The sequence below is a fragment of the Pleurodeles waltl genome, chromosome 7 (genome assembly GCF_031143425.1).
Source record: "Pleurodeles waltl isolate 20211129_DDA chromosome 7, aPleWal1.hap1.20221129, whole genome shotgun sequence".
Taxonomy (NCBI): Eukaryota; Metazoa; Chordata; class Amphibia; order Caudata; family Salamandridae; genus Pleurodeles; species Pleurodeles waltl.
This window is the reverse complement of record NC_090446.1, coordinates 268085410-268111280: the sequence shown is the minus strand read 5'-3', so window position 1 is coordinate 268111280 and position 25871 is coordinate 268085410.

The window sequence follows — 25871 nt, the reverse complement described above, 5'->3', positions numbered from 1 at the left end:
TTCACTAGCTGGAGTGGCGGTGGGGCACCTTAACACGAGGCTTGAGCCCTTGAGGCTCACCGCCAGGTGTTACAGTTCCTGCAGGGAGAGGTGCTGGGGGTCCACAGCAGGCGGAGTACCCATTGTCGAAAGCAGTGGGAGGACCTGAGACACTGGGCCCGGAAGACCGTTGAGACCAGGCTGGGGATGTCCTCCCAATGAGGGAGGGGTGCTCATCGAACCCTGACCCCCCTACTGACTCGCATTTTGGCAGAGGCCTATCCTGAGGTGGATGGGCATTTGAGGGAAGCACAGCAGCCAAAAGGGGGTAAGTAGTTACTATATCCTTGTACTTGTTTCTGATAGTGTGGTGTTTTCAGTCACACTTTAGCAGCTGTGACGATGTAGTAGGTGCTATATGTAGCGGGAATACATAGTACTCACATTGCCTGACTACTAGATGGAGATCTGGCATCATGGTTTGAATGTGTACGTTGAGATCACCTGTGTCAAGATATATCTATGACTGCATGTGGAGATGCACAAATGGCAATGCAACATGTGTGACTCCACACAGCCATTTACAGGGATGTCAGCTGCTGTGTCATCCTACCCATAGAGTATTAACAGGTCCATCCATCAGCATGTGTGATGAAGTAGTTCTAAGGTGTCTGACCACTCCCATCTGTGTTGATCACCTGTATTTGCTACTGGGAGCCTGACAGATTTGGTACAGGGGCTAGCTAATTTTGTCCTGGTACAGGTATTGACTTCATGTGAGGCTGGCATCTCAATCAGTCCTCAGATATGGCCAGTATAGGACTGTAGATGTGGCTTTGTAGATGTATCCCGATTGTCCCTTCGCCCTCATACTATGGGGTATGTGAAGGTTGTAACGGAAGGAGATTCAACTTTGGGTGTCTGAATTTGGCTATTTGCCCTTTTCATACATTTCCATGCCATTGACTGACATGTGGGCAAACACTTTTATCCCAATGGCTTTGTTCTAGAGGAGGTAAGTGGCTAGGTTGGTCTACCCTTTGACAATATGCAATGTCTATGCCATACGTGCCATTGCCCTACCAATTACAGTGCAACACATGTTAGTAGCTGCCTACATCATGTCTCAATGATTACTTGGAGGCACATTTTATACAGTGGGACAATCATTGTTACCCTTAACTTAGCTGATGTGGGCAGTTTGGACAGCAATTTGTATTGAGTCACCTTTTATTTCAAGATATATTGGTTTAGCTGTACTACTATTTCTAAAACAGGTGCTGTTGTCTTGGGATAAGTTGTCAGTGCAATGGCAGTCATGTAGGTACATGTGTACATGTCTTTTCAGGGGGATATATGTGCTGTCTGAACCTAGGTACAGGTAATCACATGTCAGAAGTGGTGTCAGTGATGTTGTTTTACTCATGTGGTTATGTCGTAGAACTGTATCTGCATGTCAGGTGGAATAATCTGTGCCCTATAATGTATTTGTTGTCTGGCGTATGTTTAGTTGTTCTTACACTGCAACCAATGAATGTCAGTGGATGTCTCATGTGTGCTATGTAGGCCACTGTAGATGCATGTGCATATATGAAGTCATTTTTTGGAATGCTCCAGTTGTGTTACATATTTGGATTATGATGTGGGTGAGAGAGATGACATAAAGGGGTGGATAGAAGTACAATGTTGTGTTATGATGTAGGATATGTGTTTTTCTATATGAGACAGCCTAGCCAGGAGATATATACTGTTAGAAATTGGGTCTCTAGCTGGCAGTCAGTTTCCACTCTGTCCATGCGGGGACCCTCACACTAGTCAGGGAAAGGAAGGTACACTCCTAAGACAAACCCTACTCACCCCCTTGGTAGCTTGGCACAAGCAGCCAGGCTTATCTCAAAGGCAATGTGTAAAGGTTGTGTACGAAAACACGCAGTAATACAGTGAAAACACTACAAAATCAACACCACACCACGTTAGAAAAATGGGTAATATTTATCTAAATCAAACAAGCCCAAAACAACAAAAGTCCAACATACACAAGTCAACATATGAATTTTCAAAAGAATAAAGGGGTCATTACGACCCCGGTGGTCGGCTGTAACATGGCAGTAAGTACTGCCAACAGGCTGGTGGTACTTACCTTCATATTATGACATTGGCAGGTTGGCCAACTGCCATGGCAGTAACAGCTGCCGGGCTGGAGATATTCATCTCCAGCCCGGCGGCCGTCCCTGTACCACCTGAGGAATTATGACCCCTCCTACCACAATTCCTTCCCTGTCACTGATAGGGGTCTCCCCCCTTCCCTCTACAATTACCCCCATGCCTCTCCAAAGCCCCCCTACATTCACGCCCCTTCACACACTCACATATACACACACCCTTTTCCCACAAACATCCACGCATGCATACATCCACACACACACACACTCGCATACACTTTCAGATATGCACGTACAAACGCATTCACAAAACACGATATACTGGTACTCACACCTCCATACATGCACACTCGCATCCAACACGCAACATACACCCACATCCATGCACAAATAAACATATACACACACCCTCACACACACACACACACAACACCCCCCTCCCTTGTCCGAGTACTGACTTACCTGTGTGTAGGGGGTCTTCTGGCAGGACACAGGACGGGGCACTGCAACCACCAGCAGCGACACCAGCAGAACACCGCCAGGCCGTATTATGGGTCATAATACAGTGCCGGCGGTCTACTGGCGTGGGGCTGCTGGTGGCAGCAGCGCAACCTTACCGCCATCCACCGGCAAGGCATGAGACGGATTTCCGCTATCCTTCTGGCAGAAATCCGACTGTGGTCAGAATACGGCAGACAGCTGGTAGCCACGGCAAGGGTATTTTTGGGGTCGTCACCGTGGTGATAGGCGGTTTTTACCGACAGTATCAAAATGAGGGCCTAAGAGCCTTACTCCATAGGAAACAATGGAAATGTTGATTTTACACAAAGTACCTGGTTTACGTCAAAAATAAAGCTGCACGGGCAAGCTTACATCAGAAAAGTCAGCAATGCGTCGATTCCTTACTCGAGAGTGAGGCCGTGCATCATTTTGTTTTCGGGTAGGCGATATGTCATTTCTCTCCCCCACAAGAGAGAAATGCATCGATTTCTGGACAGGGCACCTTGGATCCACGCAGGTTCACGATGACTTTGACGTTTATTAATGATACGTGAGAAATCCAGCTGCACGGTGTTGGAAAATCTTGCTGCATGGGGTTTGTGTCATTATCAGCAACTTCAAGTGGGTGTGGCATTGTTTCTCCAGCCATGATGCGTCGATCTCCCAGCCATAATACAGGTGAAACGTAGTTTTAGCCGCAAAGTAGTTGGCATGTCGTTTTTCAGCCACATTGCAGGTGGTGCATCGGAATTTTCCCCGCACGGTGTTCTGTGCATGGATTTCAGTCCATGCTCTGCATACTTCACCCCTCAAGGGCCCAGGGACTGGATAGGGCACCACTTGACAGGGTAGGTGTCTCAGCAGAGAGTCCTGGTGCAGGCAGAGGAAGTCTTTGATGGCCCTATGACTTCAAAACAGGAGGCAAGCTCAGTTTAAGCCCTTGGAGATTCTTCACAAGCAGGAACATATCACAAAGTCCAGTCTTTGTCCTCTTTCAGGCAGAAGCAGCAACTGCAGGCCAACCAAACCAGCAAAGCATAGTCACAGGCAAAAGGGCAGTACTCCCACTCCAGCGGGCAGTACTCCCACTCCAGCTCTTCAGCTCTTCTCCTTGGCAGAGGTTCCTCTTGGTTCTAGAAGTGATCTAAAATATGGGGTTTTGGGTCCATTACTTCTACCCCTTTTTGCCTTTGAAGTGGGCAAACTTCAAAGGAAATTCACTGTTGTTTGCAAGATCCTGCCTTGCCCAGACCTGGCTCCAGACTCAAACCAGGGATTAGAGACTGCATTGTGTGAGGGCAGGCACTACCCATTCATGTGTAAGTGGCTACTCCTCCCTCTACTCTAGCTCAGATGACCCATCAGGATATGCAGGCTACACCCCTGTTCTCTTTGTATCACGTTGAGAGGGTATTCACAAACAGCCCAACTGTCAGTCTGACCCAGACAGGGAATACACAAGCATGCTGAGTAACAGAATGGTTTAAGCAAGAAAATGTCCACTTTCTAAAAGTGGCATTTCAAACTGACAATTTGAAAAACAACTTTACAAAACTATTTAGTTTTTAATTGTGAGTTCAGAGACACCAAACTCCACATTTCCATCTGCTACCAAAAGTAAACTGCACTTAAACATATTTAAAGGCAGCCCTCATGTTAACCTATAAGAGAGATAGGCCTTGCAACAGTGAAAACCAAATTGGCAGTATTTTACTGTTAGGACATGTAAAACACATCAGTACATGTCCCACCTTTAGCATACACTGCACCCTGCCCATGGGACTACCTAGGGTCTAATTTAGGGGTGCCTCACATGTATAAAACGGAAAGGTTTTGCCAGGTCAAATTGGCAGTTTAAAACTGCACACACAGACACTGCAGTGGCAGGTCTGAGCCATGTTCACAGGGCCAAACATGGGAATGGCACAACCAGTTCTACAGGCCCACTTGTAGCATTTGATTTACAGGCCCTGGGTACCTCTAGTACACTGCACTAGCGACTTACTAGTAAATCAAATGTGCCAATCATGGAAAAGCCAATTACACAAACATTTTACACTGGGAACACTTGCACTTTAGCACTGGTCAGCAGTGGTAAAGTGCCCAGAGTACCAAAAACAGCAAAAACTGAGTGCAGCACACAGTCAAAACATGGGAGGCAGGGGCAAAAAAGACTGGGGAGACCACGCCAAGTTTGCCAGGTCTAACATATACCTACAGTTGTCCATGTTGTAATGTGTGTATGTGAAGAATGTGAAAACCCTCGCTCTCCCTCTCTATCTTTCTCTACCTTTCTGTCTATTTGTGTGTATCAGCATTGGCAGGTAGAGAAGATGGGGCACAGACGAGTGGGGTTAATGCTGGTCACAGGACCCAGAGTGCTGATACCTCTGACAGCGAGGGACCCAGTGGCCAGGAGGGCAAGCGGAGTGTGATGGGGAGACAGGATCGTCATCATCATCCTTGGAATCCTCTTCCAGTGGACACTCCCTGGCTGTGGGGGACCCTTCTGGGACCACACCAGCAACATCTTTGTCTGCCACCCGCTTACTACCACCACCCTCCCTGTATCGCCCCACCCAATTGTCCGTGCCCGCTCACCCAGGATGGTGGGTGGCTGCAGGCACCTTTGCCCTTGACCCTGTCAATCCTGCTGCCCTCAGAGAGGAGGCTATTAACCTCCTAAGGTTTATCTCTGTGGGTCAGTCGACCATCGTGAATGCCATTCAGGGACTAGCAACTCAAGTCCAACAGAGCAATTGGAGAGCATTCACGATGCACTGGCTGGCCTACGGAGATCCTTTCAGGCTTTGGCCTCCACACTGATGGCAGCCAGTCACCGTTTGTCTTCCGTCCCGACTCCACTTTCCTCTTCCCAAATCCAAACCCCTCTTCCCCATTCCAACCAAAGCACACAGACAGACAAGCATGCATCCACCTCAACATCCAAGGGTATAGCTGACAAACACAAGCACCACAAGACCCACCACCGGCATGCACACAAACAACACCCACTTGCAGACACACCAACAGTCACTACCTGCACTGACTCCCCCACCACCCCCACCTTTACAGACACAACACAAAACACACCTGCAGACACTACACCAACATTCACTGATCCAGCCACAACGCCAATCCTACCAAAAGTCAGCATAATAGCAGACCGTCAGAAATCTACCGCAGTCACCACATCCACAGACACCACAACCACAGACATGCCTACATGCAGCACATCCACCATTCCTGCAGTTACCACCCCAACAGACAGTCACCCATCTACCACAGCAGCCCCCAGCACCTCCACCCCCCTACTCCCAAGACACATAAACACCCACTCTCACCTGCTCAACAGACACCTAAGACACACAAGCCTACTTCGCACACACATGCACCCAAGACATCCACCAAAACACCTCTTCTAACCACTCCCTCTCCCTCCACTCCCAAACCCTTTTGCCATGACCGTCCCCGTGTGTAGAAGACATTTTTCATCTTGGAGTTGTTCATTCCCTACTCCTCTCCCACCCTGTGTGACGCCCAAATGATCTGGGTCCTTCCCCAAGTCCAGCCCTTCCACCTCCAAGTTCTCCCCAGCCCCCCTGCAAGTAGCCATGTCCCTCGCCCCACCAAGAAGTCAACCCCTCCCAAGAGTTCCCAGCCCTCCACTAAGCCTCGACCTAAGCTCCCCAAGCCCAAGCCCAAAGGTCGCCATCCCAAACCTAAGCCCAAGCCCCTACTACCCCGTTAATCCCTGAGGTGTCTGCTTTTCCCCTTGATGCCCCTAGGAAGTTTTATGACAGTCAGGAGTCAAGTAGGGGCACTTGGAAGTGCCATTTGTGCGTGATGCACATATGTATTTGGATTGGCCTATAGCCTTCATTTTTGTACACAGTTCTGTATGTATATTTATTTATTTATTAACATACATCTGGGCCAACCAGTTATTGCTTCCAAGGTTACATCTTTGTCCTGCCTTTCTTTTCTTATGACTGTTTTGGTCTTGGCTGATTTTGTTTGTGTGTGAGTAAGTTTTGTGTGTGCGGTGGTTGTGCTACCAGTTGTTTCTGGGCAGCATGTGTGGGTGTGTGTTTTGCATTTGTCCCACAGTGATGGCTATGTATTGTGCAATGGGCATGTTTGAGTTTGGGACATGGATTTATGTTGGCATTGTGTGTTGTGATTGTGTTGACCTTGTTATTTGGAGTATTGTGTGCCCTCGTTCGGTTGCAATGTGTGCATGGGTGTGTGGTGATTGTTATCTGATCCACTGTGAAGTGTATTTGTGGGGTATGGCGTATGGATATGTGATTGTGCATGTTGGTTCTCTGGTTTTGTTACCTTGTGTTGTGTGTATGCTTTGTCAAGTAGAGGTGTGTATTGTGGATGCTTAACAGAGATTTTGAGGTGTAACAGTTGTGGTGTAGTTGTGTCATTTCGTAATGTGGTGTGTTGTTGTGTTTGACTGTGACGGTACTGTGTATGTGTGTGCTTTAGACGTGTGTGTGTGTTGGCCATACTGTGTGTACTATGTATGTGCATGTGTGACTGTGGCTGTGTGTGTGTGTGGATGCCAGTCTGAGGATACATGTGTATGTCACTATCACCATCCATTCAGGATGTGCATGTTGTGTGTGCATAGACACATTGGCTTTGTGCGTACTCATGGTTGCTCTCATCATCGATGGTTCTGGAGTCATTGGGTGAGCAGAAGCAGCGAGAAGTCGTATAGCTCAGGTTTCATGGGGGCTCCAGATGGGTATGTGTTCCTGACGGTGAGTGTCTTTTTTTTAGAATTGTTTTCCGCCAGGGTTTCTGTGGTGGTGTGACCGCGGCTGAAACCTTGACAGTGTGCAGCCTTGTAATCTGTCGAGTGGGAACATGGTCTGGGCCAGCCTGAAGGTGGCTACCGTCGTCTGTGGTGGCCTGACCATACTGGCGGTGCTGGTGGTGGAATAGCTGTATTCTGTTGTGAATACCGCCATGGTCATAATTTGGTGGTCTTCACCACCAGCCTGTTGGTTGTATGACAGCCACCGCCAACATTGCGGCCATGTGACGGCCAAACTCGTAATGACCCCCTGAGTGTCATGCAGATACTAGTTGCACAGCAGTTGCCTTAGAACTCTGTTGAGCACTTCATCTCTTGGGGATGGAAAATACAGAACTGGAACAGCAAGTGCAGTTGTGAAGTCCCGCTCTTAAACACCAATGTCAGACAGGAGATGTGTTTCCACTGTCTGATACTGGAAAACTAGTTTAGGGTGCTTCTCCCTTCAAATCTTCCAGGATGTTCAACAGATACAACCTTTGTATAGTATGATGCTTCACATTGGTAGTAACCTCCATCCAAGACCACCTACAATAAAGGCACAGAGAGGTTCGAAGTTTCGCACCTGGTTGTCATCAGCTAACTGAAGAATTCTGACACATTATTTACTAACAATAGTAAATGGGGACGCGCACAGCACAGCGCGGGAGGCGGCAGGAGGCGGAGGCAGTTTCCTTCGGGCAGGAGCCCTCTAAAACTTTGGCAGCGCTCCTGCCTCGCGGGACGCGTACAGCACAGCGCGGGAGGCGGCAGGAGGCGGAGGCAGTTTCCTTCGGGCAGGAGCCCTTTAAAACTTTGGCAGCGCTCCCGCCTCGCGGGACGCAGCCAGCACAGCGCGGGAGGCGGCAGGAGGTGGAGGCAGTTTCCAGGAGCCCTTTAAAACTTTGGCAGCGCTCCCGCCTCGCCCGTCTTCAACCGAAAGAGGCTGGGCTGGGCAACCCCTCTTCCGTTTACAGTAAGGAGTAACTGCTCAATTCTACTTTTAATTTCTGGTACATATTTTGGAGTTTCTCTTTGCTTTTAGTGGACTTTTAAAAGCCTATTGAGTACTATCTTGTTTGTTGCCACGCTGCTGCATTGTTCTCAGCATTTTTAATATGGGCAGGAAAAAAGGAGCCCTATCTGGGCCACAGGGGGGGCGTGGTGGCAGTAGCAGACAGGGTTATGGCGCACCACATTAGACTCCTTTCTGGCAAGAGCCGTTGGGGTTGTTACAAAAGAAATTGATTTGGCAGAGAGGAGGCTATCCATGGAATTGGAAGATTGGCACCAGGCCCCAACAGATAATGGCCCTTGTGAGGCCGCGGACGTGAATGTAGACTATCTGGGATTGGGACAAGGTGCTGATATGGCTGATGCTGAGCCTCTCCAGGCTGAGCCAATAGAGTCAACAGAGGATCCTGAGGGCCATGGCCCCTCCAGAAGAAGTAAAAGACTTCTATTGCCTTCTCCCCCGGCCTGTCCTGTGGAACATTGTAGCCCTCCCCCGAGGAAAAAAAAAGCCTTAAAAAAACTGATACCAAAGACTAAAACACCTCTCCTGGAGCTCCCTAAGGGTGCGAGCAGTGATTTTTCACCCTGTCAGCACTTGGGGCATGATACAACTAATATACTGACTAAATTTCGGGAGATTATTCAGGAGCTTTTGTCTCCCGTGGTGGCGAAACTATCTGCCATAGAAAAAACAGTATCCCTGTTTTCTGCGCAAGAAGGTCAAGGAAGCCAGGGTGTAGATAGAGGTGTGGCTTCGTCGAGGCATCCCTGCGCCAGTAAGGAGTTGTCCTTCCCAGAGGTAGCCGCAGGACCCTTGGGGCCCATGGAAAAATCTTCTTACCTTTTGGTGAATCCTGTAAATACTGAGGGTCAGGGTGCCTGTGCTGAAACTGCTCCGATTGTACCAACCTCTTCATCGAGAACAGACAGGTCAGTCAATATGGTTAGCTGCAGCAGGCAGACTGATACGGTTTCTGTGGCAGCTGGAGGGGGTGGCCAACTGCTGTTTGGAAATGACAATCTGAACCAGCCAACGGCCAGGTCGTCCCTGGCCTGTTCGGATCTCCCCCCTGCGTTTGCCCCTTATGTGGTAGTGCTGACGAATGTGCCTGCTCTTGTCCAGGGGGCAACTGAGTCTACAAACCAACTCAGAAATAAGGCTGGACATTGGCTGAGCAAAAATTGTGAATTTTCATGTAAGGACTTCAAGGATATCCTGTTTGCCAGAAGAATTGGGTGGGTCGGTCCTAAAAATAAGATGGGGAAGGGCGACTGTATTATTATAAATGTCAGATATCCCACCCTGACTAAAAGACTTCTCTCTAGCTATCGCTCTCCTGTCTCTAGTGCCAGTTCTATGGGTATGGTTCCCTTGGGCTATTTTTATGATCACATGCGAGTGTGTACTGGGGTCTCTTCTGGATCTGGTAGGAATCTCCCCCTGGACAATTCAGCCTACAGGGAAATAGTATAAGAATAAATAGCAACCTATCCCTGGAAGGGGTTGATTGACAATGCGCCAAGGCACTGGCTATACAAGAAGAGGTGCCCCCACAGTGTAATCTTATCTCATGGAATATTGCGGGCTATGACGCTAAGTTATCTGATCAAGCATGGGTTGGGTGTGTGGCTAACTATGATGTTATCATGCTTCAGGAAACTTGGTTGGCGGGACTGGCTGTGTGGGATGGGTATGACAGATATGCAATTCCAGCTGTACAGTCTCTTGGTGGTCGCTCGAAAGGTGGCCTGGTCACTCGAATTCGCCTCTCTAAGATAGTGGGTGCTTTCCAAATTAACTGTAACCATCAAGGTATATTGCTGGTATGGGTACACTTCTCCAATCATTTTAATGTATTATTGGTCAACTTTTACAATGCTGTGTGGGGTATGGGGTGCCAAATTGGGGCCCTGTTCTCCATTCTTAAGATTCAGAAATATAGAATGGAGAAGGTGGGATTGGAATTTCGTGCCATCATCTCCGGGGACTTTAATGCCAAGTTGGGCCGGTCCAGTACTGGGGTTAATCCCTTCATCCGTGACTGTGAGGTCTATTCAGCGCAGGGTCCGCTGGACTCGAGAGGCAGAGATCTACTAAAGGAACTCGGGGAGATGGGCCTCTTGAATTTCTATGATATTGAAGCAGTAGGCACTCACCAACTTCCAACCTATGTCGGAAGAGGGTCTGGATCCACCATCGACTATATTTTTGTGTCCCCTCCTATGAGAGACTTGGTGATTGGGGGTAAAGTGTTAGGGGAGTGTTTTAGCGATCATTATCCCCTTATATTGTCCTTTAAACTCCCTGGGGCCCTACGCTCACTAGGACGAGGCAGGCCTGTAACGGTGGTGACAAAGGACCAAGGTAGGCGGCTTGGGTGGAAGCAAGTAGAGCCCCAAAAAGTTGTGGGAAGGGTTGTGGGGAATAACCTACATCTATTTATGGAAATACTCCTGACAGAAGCGCCAAATCCCACGACTGTTATGGATGCGATAACAGTAGTTTTTGCAGCTGTCAGAGACTGTCTCTTTTTATTAGGCAACCACCCTAATAAACGTAAGTGTGGCTGGCACGACAAAGCCTGCTATGATGCAAGGGCAAATTTAAAGATGGCTACCAAGACTCACCCTAGAGATTGGGTTCTCATAAAAGAAGCCAGATTAAGGTATAAAAAGACCCTGAGGGATAGCAAGCTAAAATATAAAGATAAAGCCTGGGAAGATTTAGAGCTTGCTACAGCTTTGAAAGACCCCGGCCTGTTTTGGAAGGTGGTGAATAGAGGTTCGTTTGAAACAGAAACCTCTGAGGGCCTTGTATGTAATATTGCCCCGGAGGCCTGGGTAACACATTTCTGTAATATATTTGAGGGTACCCCCCTAAGAAATATGCAGGAAAATGTGTATGATGTGGCTCCTAACCTAGCAATCAGATTCTCAGTACAGGAGGTTTTTGATGCAATACAGAGTTGTGCGCATAATAAAGCACCGGGCCCGGACTCAATCCCGATGGACCTATATAAAGCTAACCCTCAATTATGGGCACCCATTCTCCTAAATGTTCTCAATGCAGCCATTACTGTGGGCATTCCTGCCTCTTGGAGATTGGCATGCATAGTCCCAGTGTTTAAAAAGGGTGATCGAAATGATCCTAAGTCTTATCGCCCTATCTCACTGTTGGATTCCTCTGTGAAGATTCTGGGACGGATTATCTTAGGCCGTCTGGAGGCCTGGATGACAGGAAATGATATTTTAAGTCGGGAACAGTATGGCTTCAGAGAAGGCCTCGGCACGCAAGAACAGTGTCTTAATTTACTGATGATAATCAACAAATACACGCAGGCCAGGAAAGGTACCCTTTATCTTGTTTTTTAATGGACCTTAGCTGTGCTTTTGATAAAGTGAACCGGTCTTTATTATGGGAGAGGCTAATTCAGTCAGGGTTGGACCCTAATATTGTAGAGCTTCCCCGATATCTCCATACAGGGTCAGTTGCAAACGTAAGGGTGGGCCCAAATGGGGAACGCTCGGAGGCTTTCAAGCTTTCAAGGGGTGTGCGCCAGGGGTGTGTCTTGGCCACTACCTTGTTCCTTCTATACACTAATGGACTGTCAGATTTTCTGATTGAACACTGCAGGGATGTCCCGAAGGTGAAGGGTATTGATATCCCTGTGCTGACGTATGAGGATGACGCGGTCCTTATGGCCCGCACGATGAATGGTCTCCGTGTATTAGTTAGAGCTTATGTCGTTTTTATGTCAGCTTTGGGACTGGAGGTCAATTTTAAGAAGTCACACTTTATGGTTTGTGGTAAACCTATGAGTAGGGTGGGGGAGCTAAGGGTGGAGGATCAAATTATTAGCAGAGTCCATGAGTTCCCATACTTAGGGGTCATTTTTGATGAGAAAGGATCTTGGAAACCCTGTATTGCTAGAAGGATTGTGCTTTTTCATGCAACAGTTGGTGCATCCTTTGACTTTGCCGCTAGGGTAGGTAGTAAACCTATCAAACCCCTGCTTGAAATCTATAGGCGGAAATACCTACCTGTCCTTCTGTATGGTTCAGCACTGTGGGGGTTTAGGGATACCCGAACCCTTATGGTGGAAGAAAATCGTTTCTGTAGAAGGCTTCTGGGTGTTGGACAAAATATTCCTGGATTTTGCCTTCACCTGGAACTGGACCTTGAGTATGTACAGGACACTACCCAGCTGGCTCCCCTTTTGTTATGGATTTCAATTTGGAGTAACGAACATGCCTCTCTTAATAGGGATATCCCAAGGGATTGTTTGGCCTACGACAATGTAAAGCATATTTCCTGGTTGTCGCACATAAGGAAGATGGCACATGATCTGGGGCGGCCTGAATTGTTTGATCATCCCGAGGACCTGACTAGCTATGATAAGAAATGGGTCAAGGATAACTTTCAGAGAATACAGGAGACCAAGAGGGAGGGGGAGGATCTAAGGAAAAAATCGATCAGGGAATTTACTATGCTAAAGATGCGGGTGGGTCCGGAGCGATATCTCTCAGAAATCAAGGATGTGGGGGAAAGGTCACTCATAACTCGATTCCGTTTGGGGATCATTAGAAGTAATTTGTGCTTCGCCCTAGGTCAATATGGGGAGAATTGTATTAGACCCTGCCCCTATGATGGGGTGTCCCATCAGACCTTGATCCATTTTACACTGTTCTGTGTCTTTTATGCACCATTTAGAACCCGATTTCTACTACCGCTCCTTAGGCCCAAGGGTTTTGTACAATACCATCCTGCTTTCATGTGGCTGCAAATGGCCTCAGATGTACTGGTATGGAAGGGCTTGGGATCATTCCTGAAGGGAGCTACTACTTGGCGCAAAAATGTTGAATTTTTAGAATGATTTTACTTATTTCTTCTCCAGTTTTTATGAATGAGGTTTTTATCTTCTTCTGTTTTATATTCTTATATATATATATATATATATATATATATATATATATATATATATATATAATTATATGTACTTGTTTTTATGATGGGTGCTTTTATTATACATGGTTTTTATTGGTATTTTTACAATTTTTTGGTGATTATGGCCCTCATTCTGACCTTGGCGGTCGGCGGAGAGGCGGCGGTCGGACCGCGAACAGACCGGCGGTCCAAAAAATGGCATTCTGACCGCGGCGGTCACCGCCGCGATCGACCGCCACTTCCCCACTCCGACCGCCACGGCGGTCATGACCGACGGGCTGGAGTTTGCGCACTCCGGCCCGGCGGTCGCCCCAAGACCGCCACCCGTATCATGACCCTGCTTACTGCCGCGGTTACTGGCAGTCGGGAACCGCCATGCGAACCATGGCGGTAGGCACTATCGGGGCCCGGGAATTCCTTCCCTGGCACTGATAGGGGTCCCCCCCCACCCCCCACTGCCCCCCCCGAGTCCTCCCCCCACCCCCTCCACCCCCCTGCCACCCCCCAGAGGTGGTACGAACCCCCTCCCCACCCCCACCCCGAAATGCACATACACGCACCCCGACATGCACGCACCCCAACATGCACATCTGCACACCCCCATGCACGCACACATCACACAACACCCCCCCACCCCCTCCCCTCACGGACGATCAACTTACCTTGTGCGTTGGTCCTCCGGGAGGCGACGGGAGCCATAGGGACGTGACCGCCGACAGCACACCGCCAACAGAAGACCGCCACACAGAAATGTGGGTCGTAATTCTAGGGGGCGGTGTTCTGCTGGCGTGGCGGTGGAGGTTGACCAGTCTCCACTTTCCCGCCGACCGCCAGTCTGGCTGCCGGCGGTTTCCCGGCGGAACGCTCCCAGCGGTCGGAATGCGCACAGCGGCATACCGCCGCGGTCGGCGGTCTTCACCGCGGGGATAACTCGGCGGTCTTGCGAAAAGACCGCCGAGGTCAGAATGAGGGCCTATGTGTTGTAATGGATGAATTTTCTCATACCGAATAAAGCTTCTATTCTATTCTACTAACAATAGTAAAACATTTACATTTTAAAAGCCTCCTTCATTTACTCAAACTTTACCATCCAATAATCATTTCATAGTAACATCACGTTAGTTTAGTAAAACACATTAACAGCATCATCCTTTTCTGTGCACTTCACTATTCCCATGTAATACAAGTAAAAAAGCTCACATATCTATAAGCTTTTGTATGGATGTGTTTTGCAGTATATCATACCATGGTATACTCGCTTAGTCTGAGGTTGACTGATAAGTCATAGAGTGTGGCTGTTTCTGCTGATGAGTCTTGCAGCTGTTTCCTAGTCTACCAAGCAGTCTGGAAGCATGCCCAGGTGTGCTGATGAGCTCCTTGTCATCTCCTGGTTGTGATGAGTCTTACAGTAAACCCTGCTACACTTATGAGTATTTCAGCATGTTAGACAGTATTACTGTGTCTTGTGTTGTTTCGTGCCATACTGGTAAATCGTATAACATACCACGATTATGTATAATTTCATCAGGCAGCTTTTTCTTTGATTTCTGCTTGTAAACATTGGAGAGCCCCATGGTGTTCTTTTTATGGGCTGGCATGACAGCGCAGCTGTTGCCAGACAATTATGTGAGCATCACTGGAGTGGTCCTTTGGCACCTACCACATGATGGGAGCCAGGAGTACATGTTTTGATTGGCCAGTAGTTTTGTGCTTCACTTAATAGTGCTTGCCCTCCATGCAGCTGTGATTATTCTGTTTATATATCCAGCTGCCTAAGCTTGATCTTTCAGGGGCACACACATGAAATTGGAATGCAATTAAAGTGTCTTAGATAACTAGATAATTATGTTGTTTTTCTCAGGCAACAGCATATATGGGAGGAGGACAATCATTAACCTACACGGATGTTTAGTTCTGGCTTGAAAGCGTGATTGTCATGGTACCTTTCAATCTACAGCATAATTATTCTAAAGTTATTTTCCTCTATACAAATGTATATCTATTATCATGCTATTTACTTGTAATGCTTCACATAACCATAAAACATTCCTTTCAAGCCAGACCTATTGGTATTGCCAATGCTTGTTTGGTCACTGTTTAAGAGTAACCAATGGTTGATTTGTGTGCTTTTTCTGCAACCATAACTTTTCATTACACTGATGATACTGTACCTTTACTGTTGGCAGTGGGACTTGGGTATTCATTAATCAGTGTGCTATTTTAGTGTATGTTTTTGAAAATAGTGGTGTTTGTGGAATGAAGTTTTATCCATACCGTAGTTCTTTCATGTCACAACTACTATAGATCCAGGCTTTTGCTCCCTCTGGTTCAATCTACTTCTTCGGTTCCTCTGCAGATAAGTGGTTAACATTTATTATAACTGGTAAATGTTATGGTAGTGTTACGCTTGAAAAAGTTTGCAAGCTGTAAGTTTCATCTATGCATGTTTTAGACAAAAGAACAGGCAAAGCCAAAAAAGCGTAGCTTTATTGTGACACTTCAGGCTCTCTTTCCTCTGTAATGTAAGGGATGTCCTTTTGCACGGCGATGTTATGGAGCATGCAGCAGGCCATAGTGATTTGAAACACCTTCCCAGCTGAGTAGAGGAAGGCTCCCGGTCTTGTCTAGACAGAGAAATCTGACCTTTAGAAGCCCAAAAGCCTACTCAACTGGCTGCCGTGTTCTTCCATGGTCCTCACAGAAGCAGACTTCCCGGGTGTAGTTGGATTCCTCAGCTGTGTTAACTACCAAGGACGGTTGGGATATGCTGAGCCTCCTGTTTTGCAATCAGATATTAGTGCTAGAGTGAGTCACACACTTCCTGATTATAACACCTAGCACTGCACAAAGTTAGGACAGATGTCACTTACAAACAAGCCAATCCCTCTTTGGTTGCAGTTGTGACATCGTTTGCATGGAAAAAGATATAGTGATGTACCTTCACAGTGAGAAACAGATTAAACCACCTCTTCAGATAATGGAGTTTGCCTGAGCCTCAACAACATTCAATGGACTATTGGCTTCTACTTTTGCAATGTTAGAATGGAGTTCTCACCAGTACCATTCACAACTGGTGATTTGCAGAGGCCTAGTTGTTTAATGTCCTGTGGATATTTGCTGACAAATCTCTCAGTCATTTTGAGCAGATTCTCTCCTGCATACATTTCCGCACAACATGTTTTATATATTGAAGCTTCATTAGTACTACTTTCATGAGACTATTTTCACAATGGACATATTAGAAAGTTACAATTGGGAAGTCACTACAGCATGACACAAGTTTTTCCATGTCACCTTCTTCCAGCTCCTGCTGCAACATAGCTGCTTTGGTTCACCATCATTTTCATTATGATGTGGTATGAGGTATGTGAAAATTTGCTGATCGCAGGGCCTTGTGCGGAATCAATATGAATACACTTGGCATTGCCATACTATTTGATGATGACAGGTTACTGAGGTATTCTACAAGATCTAAACCATTCAAGGGGACAATGTTTCCTACTTGATACATGGATATTGTGATTGTACAACTTCACTAATGCAATAGGAGTTGTCTGTGATTCTGACTTTACAGTGGGCATCTGTTTACAGTTCATGTAGCATGCATGCTTGTGGCCTTACAACTGTTGAAGCCACTTTGGTGGACCTTGTAGATGGGGTCTAATGTACATTATAGTAATGTTCTATGATCCTTGCTGTTGGTCAAGTGTGTTCTGGTGCCTTCAATAAACCTATTTGTATTTGTCTTTTCAGCATCATCCCAGGCAAGCGGAGGAGACAGGGGCGACATCTGTGGGGAAGCAGCTGACTGCATTACCTCTGGGTGTGATACTACAGACACAGAGGGACCCAGTGGGCTAGAGGGTGAGGGGAGTGCCACAGAGGACACCGACACTACATCACTGTCGTCCGAGTACAGTTCCAGTGGACACTCCATTGTGGTGGTGGGATATGCAGGACAGTTTTCTATACCATCCTTGTCTGCCACCCCCAGTTCCATCCCCACACTCCTTGTATCTCCCCACCGAGTTGGTTGGGCCCGCTCACCCAAGAGGGGAGCTATCTCCTTCACTCCAGGCACCTCACCACATGCCCCTGTTCCCCCTGCTGCCATGAGTGAGGAACCTAATGACCTCCTGAGAAACATATCTGTGGATCAGACAGCACTACTGAATGCTATCCAGGTGAAGGGCAGCCATCCGCAACAGACGCTGGCCTACCTGGAGGGCATCCACAGTTCTATGTCTGCCCTACAGAGATCTTTTCAGGCTCTGGCCTCCTCCCTCATGGAAGCCTTCCACCCATACCCTACTTCCACCCCACTATGTGCCTCTTCCCCATCTAATTTCCCTATTCCCTTATCTATCCCAAGCACACTCTCACCAACAGAAACAAGCCACACTCCTACCATACCCCTAGACATTACACCCACACCAACAGATGCATACCCCACTCCCAACATGTCCAGAACATCCACATCACACACCACAAAGAAATGCATATGCCCACACTCACCCACATAACAGACACCTACAAAACACAAACATTATACTTCTGACACAGACAGCAGCACCAACAGCACACACAGTCACACCTGACATTTCCACTTCATCAACCTCCCAACCCCTAATCCCTCCTGGACACTCTACCCATTTCCCTAAAGAAAGCTTGATGTTTGACTTCACCCTTACCCCTATAAAAAACACTCCTTCCCAAAGCCAAAGGGACAGCAGCCACATCATAACTCATCCTTTTAACTTCCAATTCCTCCCCTGTGACACCTGATCTCCACCCAGAGAAACCCAAGAAAGAATGTCCCTCCCAAAGTCAGACCCACCTCTCCCAAAACCAAACCCACCCATCCCAAAACCGAACCCACCCCTCCCAAAGGACATCATTGAGGTGCCTGGACTGCCCACCAGATGCCCCTTCCTGGTGAGATTCCCATGGCAGTGTCCCCAGAGGCAAGCTTAGTGGCATAGCAGTGTCCTGGACCACATATTGGACTGGCCATTGGTGTTTACCACATATGTTTATGTTTTTTGTAAATAAAAAGAAGCTTTTAGTTTTGTATACATTAGTCCTGTTGGTGGTGTGGGTGTGGTGTTGGGGTATTTTGTGACCCATGCTGTTACTGCTGTATTTGCGTTCATAACTTGCACTTTCACATTTGCATGGCACTTGGTTATACTATTGTACTATTGGTTGTCCCTTATATATATATCAAGCCACAGTTCCTGTGCAGATAGTGGTTTTGACGGATGTGCAAAGTGGCATGTGACCCAGGGCGCTAGTCTTCCAGGGGTCCCCGTGGTAGAGGCTTACCTATTCTGCAGAGATTCTTTACATTGTGACTTTTGAATGTTTTTCACACTGATTATTTTGCCTCTCATTTAACTTGCATTATCTTGAAATGTGAGTGAGATGTGGAATTCCATCATAACAGGTTTAGCAGAGAAGGTGTGGTTCAGTTTCATGACACATCCATGCAAATGTATCTTTTATACACACCAGGCCATGACATGCAAACAATGTGAGGGTGTCCCTTAGATTTGTAGGTGGGATATTGATAATGGGTTGCTGTTGTGTGACACAATGTTATAGACACATAACTTTCCCTGAATAAAGATTGTGTGCACATTTAAAATTCCATAGAGTGTGCCTTTGCAGTGTCATTAACCTGGCCAAAAAGGGCATCTTAGGGCTGTGATTGGGTCATATATTGACTACTACTCCAAATAGGGGCACACAAAATGTGTTTAGCCCACAGACCACGTACCCCATGCCTAGTCCATGGTGGGGCATAGATTTGCTGTGGAGTTGTTAGCAATGGGTAAGTGTTTGGCTTACCATCAGTTGGGTCCCTGACAGCAACAGTTTTGGCATCATCTAGCACCACAAGCAGTGGAAGAGTGTGTACGATCAGCTTCATGGCAGCAGAGGATGTGTGAAGCTGTGTAGAGTTCAGCCTTATATGCCTCCCTTTACGCCAGCTGAGATGTCGTATGTGGACCTCCAAAGTCACATGAGCAGAACACCACCTTGTAATTGGTTCGGCAGTAGCACTGGGCGTCAGCCCTCTGACAGACACATTGGCCTATCTTGCAAACGCAGAGGTCTAGATTTGCTGGCAGTGTTAGCAGAACCTTCAGCAGTCTTTTGTCTATGTAACCGCATGCATAGTAATACTGCGGTTAGACCACCAACACTGCAGTGGGGTGATCATCGCCACCATGGCAGTACCAAGACTGCCAAAGTTATAATCAGGCCCTTACCTTGTTCAACTCAGACATATTGACTTTACCAATGCTGTTTTATTTCACTTTAAATAAGTGTTTCCTTGCAATTTCTCCTTTTTCTGATATTCCGCCTGTGCCTTCTGTCATTTCACTCCCCCTTTTTAGACGTAATTCTTATTCCACTCCTTTCATTTTTTTTTTTTTTTTTATTATGGATTCTCTTTAATTCCCTACATGCTCTCTTCATTCTTTCACACCACTTCCAGTGCTTCCTACCCTTCTTCTCCTCCTGCCCCCTGTGTTCTAATTTTTTTTATTAATATTATATTTTTTTGTACCAGGGCCTGGCAGCTGCAAAGTGCTACCAGTTGCTTGCTTCTTTTTTAAAACTATGTAAGCATGTTTTCTCTTTTTTTAAACATTTTATTATTCTAACATTTCCATTACCCATGGTAGAACAGTAAATTGAAAGTGACAGCTGGGTGCCATTGTGCATGCCTCTAAGTCGCAATACATGAGTGAGCATTGGTGGGCATCTTGGAATGGGTTTTCTTTTATAGAAAACCCACTTTACGATTGCATGTCATACATGGGCATCTATCTTTTTTTAACACATACTTCATTGTAGTTTAATAGACAGGTACATTTCATAGTCAATGTAAATCTAGACATATCACAACACAGCACAAATTATTGCAATACCGTCATCTTAAGCTGTTCAGTGTAATTCACAGTATGTGCATTGGTTACCTGCAATTTCCAACAATCCCTTCTCTCTCTTCCCCCTTTCTAACTAGACTTGTCATCTAATAGTTGACTTATAAATGATGGGGAATGTGCATAGAGAATAACGGGTCAATAAGTGCACTGTTGTGGAGGAGTGAATCGTTTTTTTGTTGCTACTGTCAGCAGCGGCCACTGCAAATTTCAAGCGGGGTGGGGGAACAACAGGGATGGGAGGACCACAGGGATGGGAAAACAACTTTTTTTTAAAAACACCTTTCTCGCCGCCACAGCTCACAGCCTCCTGCCAACTCACACTCTCCTTTAGGTGTCGCAGCATTCACTGGGAAACCAGCACAGGCTCCCCAGCAATCCTAGCGGTGCTTTCATGCTAAACTTAGCATGAAAGCAGTGCCAGGACTGATCCGCCTTGTTCGGACTGCCACTCAGACACAACCCTGGGGTTTGTGCCTAAGAAGACTGGCCAAAAACACATGCACACTTAGGTGCACTCTCTCCACCTCCCATGACTCAGCCCCACCTCTCCCTGCACTGATAGCTCAGCCAGCAGAAGTAACATAAAACAATATTAAACTAACATTTTATTTTTCATCTCCTGGCTCCTGGCCAGTGGGAGGATGCTCCTCCGCCATTGCAAAGAGCTGCCCCAGGGGCTAGATTGCGCCCTTACCGGAACATGCACAAAATGATATATTGTGGCCATGTCAGAGATGGTGTGAGGATAGTGCCGTCTCTGTGTCAGGGGTGCATACGTTTGTGTTTACAGCTCTCCTTCAGTCGCATAGACTTGAGCTTTGAATGTTGTTATTGCATTTGAGAGCTCCCCTTCTGAATTGTTTCTAACCCATATATCTTCTAACGCAATATAGGTGATAATCCTGTAGTTCAAATTCCATCGTGCTCTTCCAATTGAAAAAAAAATGGAGTAACAAAAAAAATCCCCACCTGTTACCCGTCACATCATACATTGTTGACATCCTCAGCACACTCACCTCCTGCACCTGGTATAGATTTGCAGAAAGATCGCCTCAATGATGTTCCTTTTGAAAAATCTGAATCTTCACATACTCTTTTTAATGTGTTTTAGAATATTGCTTGCTCTTATAAGCTCCCTCATCTAATGTACAGTGCAGTGAAAATATTACAAAAATGCAAATAGATTATACTAATAACTCTTTCTTCGAATATTTCAGTTTGTGATATTGAAATATTGCCAAACGTTCTAGACCTGGCAAGAATATTCCACAGTTTTTTCCATATACAGATGTAGAATTATGCTGACATTAAATGTGATCTTCTCACATTATGCAGTGCAATACAACCTTATAAATGTCTTAATTTTTTATTTGCAAGTGTCCTGTAGATCAGGATATCTCTGCCTCTCTTTTTCTCCCTATCTGCATCTCACATTGCGCTCTCTTGTTCACCCACTCATTTTTGCAGCTTCATCAGTACACAGGAGAATCTTTTACAGTAGTTAGGGGGATAATTGAGAGCCCCTACTGCCACTTTAGTGCAGCCATAAAGTTACTTTTCTGCCACTAAAGTGGCTTTTTCCACACGCCATATTTACAAAGTGGTGCAATGCATGCATTGCGCCACTTTGTAACCCCTTGCACCACATTCTGCCTGCACCAGGCATAATGTATGCAAGGGGGGCATTACTCCGTTAGGGGGCCCGAAAAAATGCTGCAAAAACATCTAAAAGATTTCTTTGCACCATTTGTTTCGGCATTTTTCATGCGTGCACAGAGCAGGCATTACAATGAGGCTTTCATTGTATTCAATGGACCTCTAGGTGCTTTGCAGGATTAGCGTCAACATTGTTTTATGCTAATCTGGCAAAGTGCCAAACTAGCTTCAAAATTTTGATGCTAGTTCCCAAACTACCAGCATGGTGCGCCGTATGTTAAATACGCCACACACATGGTGGCGTTAGGAGGGTGCTTAGGAGCGCAAGGGAATTGGCGCTGCACTGGGTGCAGCGCCACTTTTCTTAAACAGGCCCCTTAGTATGAGCCAATATTTTCACATCTCCTTGCTGCACCACTTGACACCCATAAGGTGATTTTTCTGAATAGTCAATTAGGAGCAACCTCCGGGCTTTTCCATTGCACCCCCTGGCAATGTCCCGGCTCCCTTAGCTCTGGGAGGTCATGAAAGCAGAAAGTAAATAGGTCTCTAACAGTCTTGTTTAGTTTCTATAGGTTCTTCAACTCGCCCCTCCACAAGCCTCTCAGCAGAAAATAAACCGTTGGACTAACAGTCCAACAAGGGGTCAGTCAATCTTGTGAGGTCAGGGGATCAAGTAATAGATTATGCCATTGCCTGGCCTTTTGGTGGATGGACATTCAAATTTCTCTTCATTCGGGCTTTCTGACAGAAAGACGGCCAAGGTGCCTATTCATGAAGGCATTTTTGAGACTGCAAGGTAGTACTCCTGGAGCACTCTTACCTATTCTTGCATACCTGTATCAATTTGTCCTAAAAAATCGACAATGGGAAAAGAGTATTCATAAGAAATTAGTATAAATAGACAAGACTGTGCCCTCATAGCACTTTAACTAATAGGGAGTTCAACATTTCAATACTGATTCATTAAAGCATGTAAGACTATGTAAAAGACTGCGTCTGTTCTACTATTTCCTGCATACATATATGTTTTTGTGAATCGGAAACAAAGTAATTTTAAATGGCTGAAAACATCATTGTTTAGCAAGAACTGTCTGTGTTTTAATTACCTTAATGGCATTCTATCTGAGGATGTTGGCAAAGAGGGTTTTTTAAATTTGAATCAGGCCACACACCCGGGGAGTAACAGATGCCTGGAAACCTTTCCAGGTCTGCCACTGTGTTAAGTGGTTGAGTGCGTGCCAGAACCCAGCGAGGATCTACGCCTGCGGATTCCGGTAATGACTGTGAGGCAAGGGTCAGACAATACAACATTAAGAACTGGCTTCTATTCCTGTTAGTCCGACTCTCCTAGAGTGGCAATCCATTATTAATACCTGCCAGAGTATAAATCCAGACAAAAACACAGGGAAGGTGGGCGTTCAGTCTCGACCCTTGTACCTTGTTTACCTGATGAGTATTTGTCATATGTAAAACTTTCCAAAACCAACTTCTTCTCTTTCTCTTATCGTATCTGTTGACTCATAACAGGCACTTGTAACCTTTCCTCTCTCTTGTACCAATGACTAAAATTTCCAAGCTGCCCTTTTGTTTCATGAATTGCAGTTTGCCTGTATGTTTCTGCAGGCTGACATGCCCCTTAAAGATGGGCAATGGCACAGGGCTTAAGCAATTAAGGGTGTGTCTATGACCTGTCAGGCCGTCCATCATAGGGCCCTCAGGTTAAAGTGATAATCCTCCTGCCCTAGTAAGAGTGAGGTGAACATCATCTCTTTTACCAACAAGGGATCACCTTGCAAGGCATGGTGGTCCCGGGTAGGGAATAGACTAGGCCTCGAAGGAGTCACGCTATGCGGAACTCTGAGAAGTACCAAAAAAGCTACTATGTTCTACGCGGAGTTCCGCAGGAAGGTGGAGTTCCCCATCATGCCCGTTTGCATTGCGTTTTACGTCAAACGCAACATGAAGTGAGTTCTCACATTCAAAATTGGGCGCGAATGGCACCATGTGCTGGGCATGGGCACAGCCGTCTTGTTTTGTACTCTATTTATGATGCTGGGCCTGTTTTTTTCATCCTTCATTAATCTTTTCAATCCTCCACTCTTCTACTTAACATACTTCTCATTTTTATTTATTGTATTTCTGTGTCTTTTTGTGACTCTGTTTTTGTTTATTTTTCACTTATTTATTTTCTTCCTTCCACCTGTTTCTTTTCTTCTTCACCCCACCAGCCAGCACCATGCCAGAACAGGGGAGCGCCGGAGAACAGGGGAGCAGCAGCTCCAAGCCACACCGAACAGCCAGCAGCTGCTGCCACCCTTGTGGGCAGTGGCACCACCAAGGGGTGCAGCCTCAGACCATCATTCATGAGGAGGAGGCGGCAACACTGTTTTTTTATGTGGAGCGCCACCTCCCCTCCATGCTGGCAGCAGGCCTGGGAACGGTTACCCCCTGGGGGAACGTCAGCTGCATTGGGTTAAGGTGCACAGCTGTATCCGACGTACCACACAGGTCCAGCGCACCACCCATCAGCTTATGCACTGCTCAGGGGACATCATCGACTGCGAGCTGGACATGCTTGACCTGCTAGACATTGAGATTCTGGGGCTCGGTTTGTATTAATTGTATTAGTTGTTGTGTTTGTGTTCTACAATGCTAACTTTTTTCCCAAATAGCATGCTGCTTATAGGCAGAGGTAAATTACATGTATTTTACATAAAGAACATTATGTGATCCAGTTTGAGCTAGGCAGGTGCTTGGCGCTATCTAATCGTACTTGTTGGCTGATTATTTAAGAAGCCATTTTAACACATACTCCTCTGTCCTCAGGTCATCATAGTGAATTAATGATATCTGTCAGATAGCATTCTCTGTGACCTTGTTTATCTAGCTCGTACAGTCCCAAGCAATTTCACAGTGATCTGTAGCACTAGTATGGAACTATGCATTGTTAAAAAGGAAGACTGAGTTTGCCCATTGAGGAGATTGAGAAATGAGAATAGAATTGAAGATCATTCATTGCAAAACATTAGTTCCAAATGTAGTTTTTGTTAAGGAACTTTGGAATAGGGATTTTCAGAGTATAGCCAACTCAACGACAGTCGATCATACTAGTACCATAGGTCTTTGCCTGTTAAAATAACTTTGTGGAGATTAACTGTGCCACTAATCCATTTTTTATCTTCTTTATTTTTTTACCTCAACACCCAAGGGCAAGAAGAGGGGCACCACAGAGGTGGGTCCGGCAGAAGCTGGAGAGGTGCCGACCACCAGCGCCAATACTGGTGCTGGCTTCTTGCCCTTCCTGGTAGCAGCTGGGGCAGGCTCCTTGCCCTTGCTGGCAGCAGCTGGGGCAGGCTCCTTCCTTGCCCTTCCTGGCAGCAGCTGGGGCAGGCTCCTTGTCCTTCTGGCAGCAGCTGGGGCAGGCTCCTCACCCTTGTGGCTGCCTGGTGCAGGCTCCTTCACCCTCAGGACATGTGCCCTGGATCCTTTCCCACCACAAGTGGGTGTGGTGACTACTGGGGCCGTGGACTGGGTGGCTGAGTTGCTTACCTGAGTTTTTGCCACCCTGGACAGACGTAGATGACGGGGGAGAGGGGTAGGGAAGAGGTCAATGGTGGATAGGAAAAGCTTTTGAGGGACATTGGGGCGGGAAGAGGGCAAAGGTTTGGGAGTGGAGGAAGAGGGAGTGGTTGTAGGAGGTGTCTGCTGATTTTGGGTGCATGGGCTGGAGACGGTTGTAAGGTGGATGGCTGTTGGGTGTCTGAGTGATTGCGTTTGTGTACTTTAGGAGGGGGGACAGACACAGTGGGAGAGGAAACAGGGGACGTGTGCATGGCTGTTGT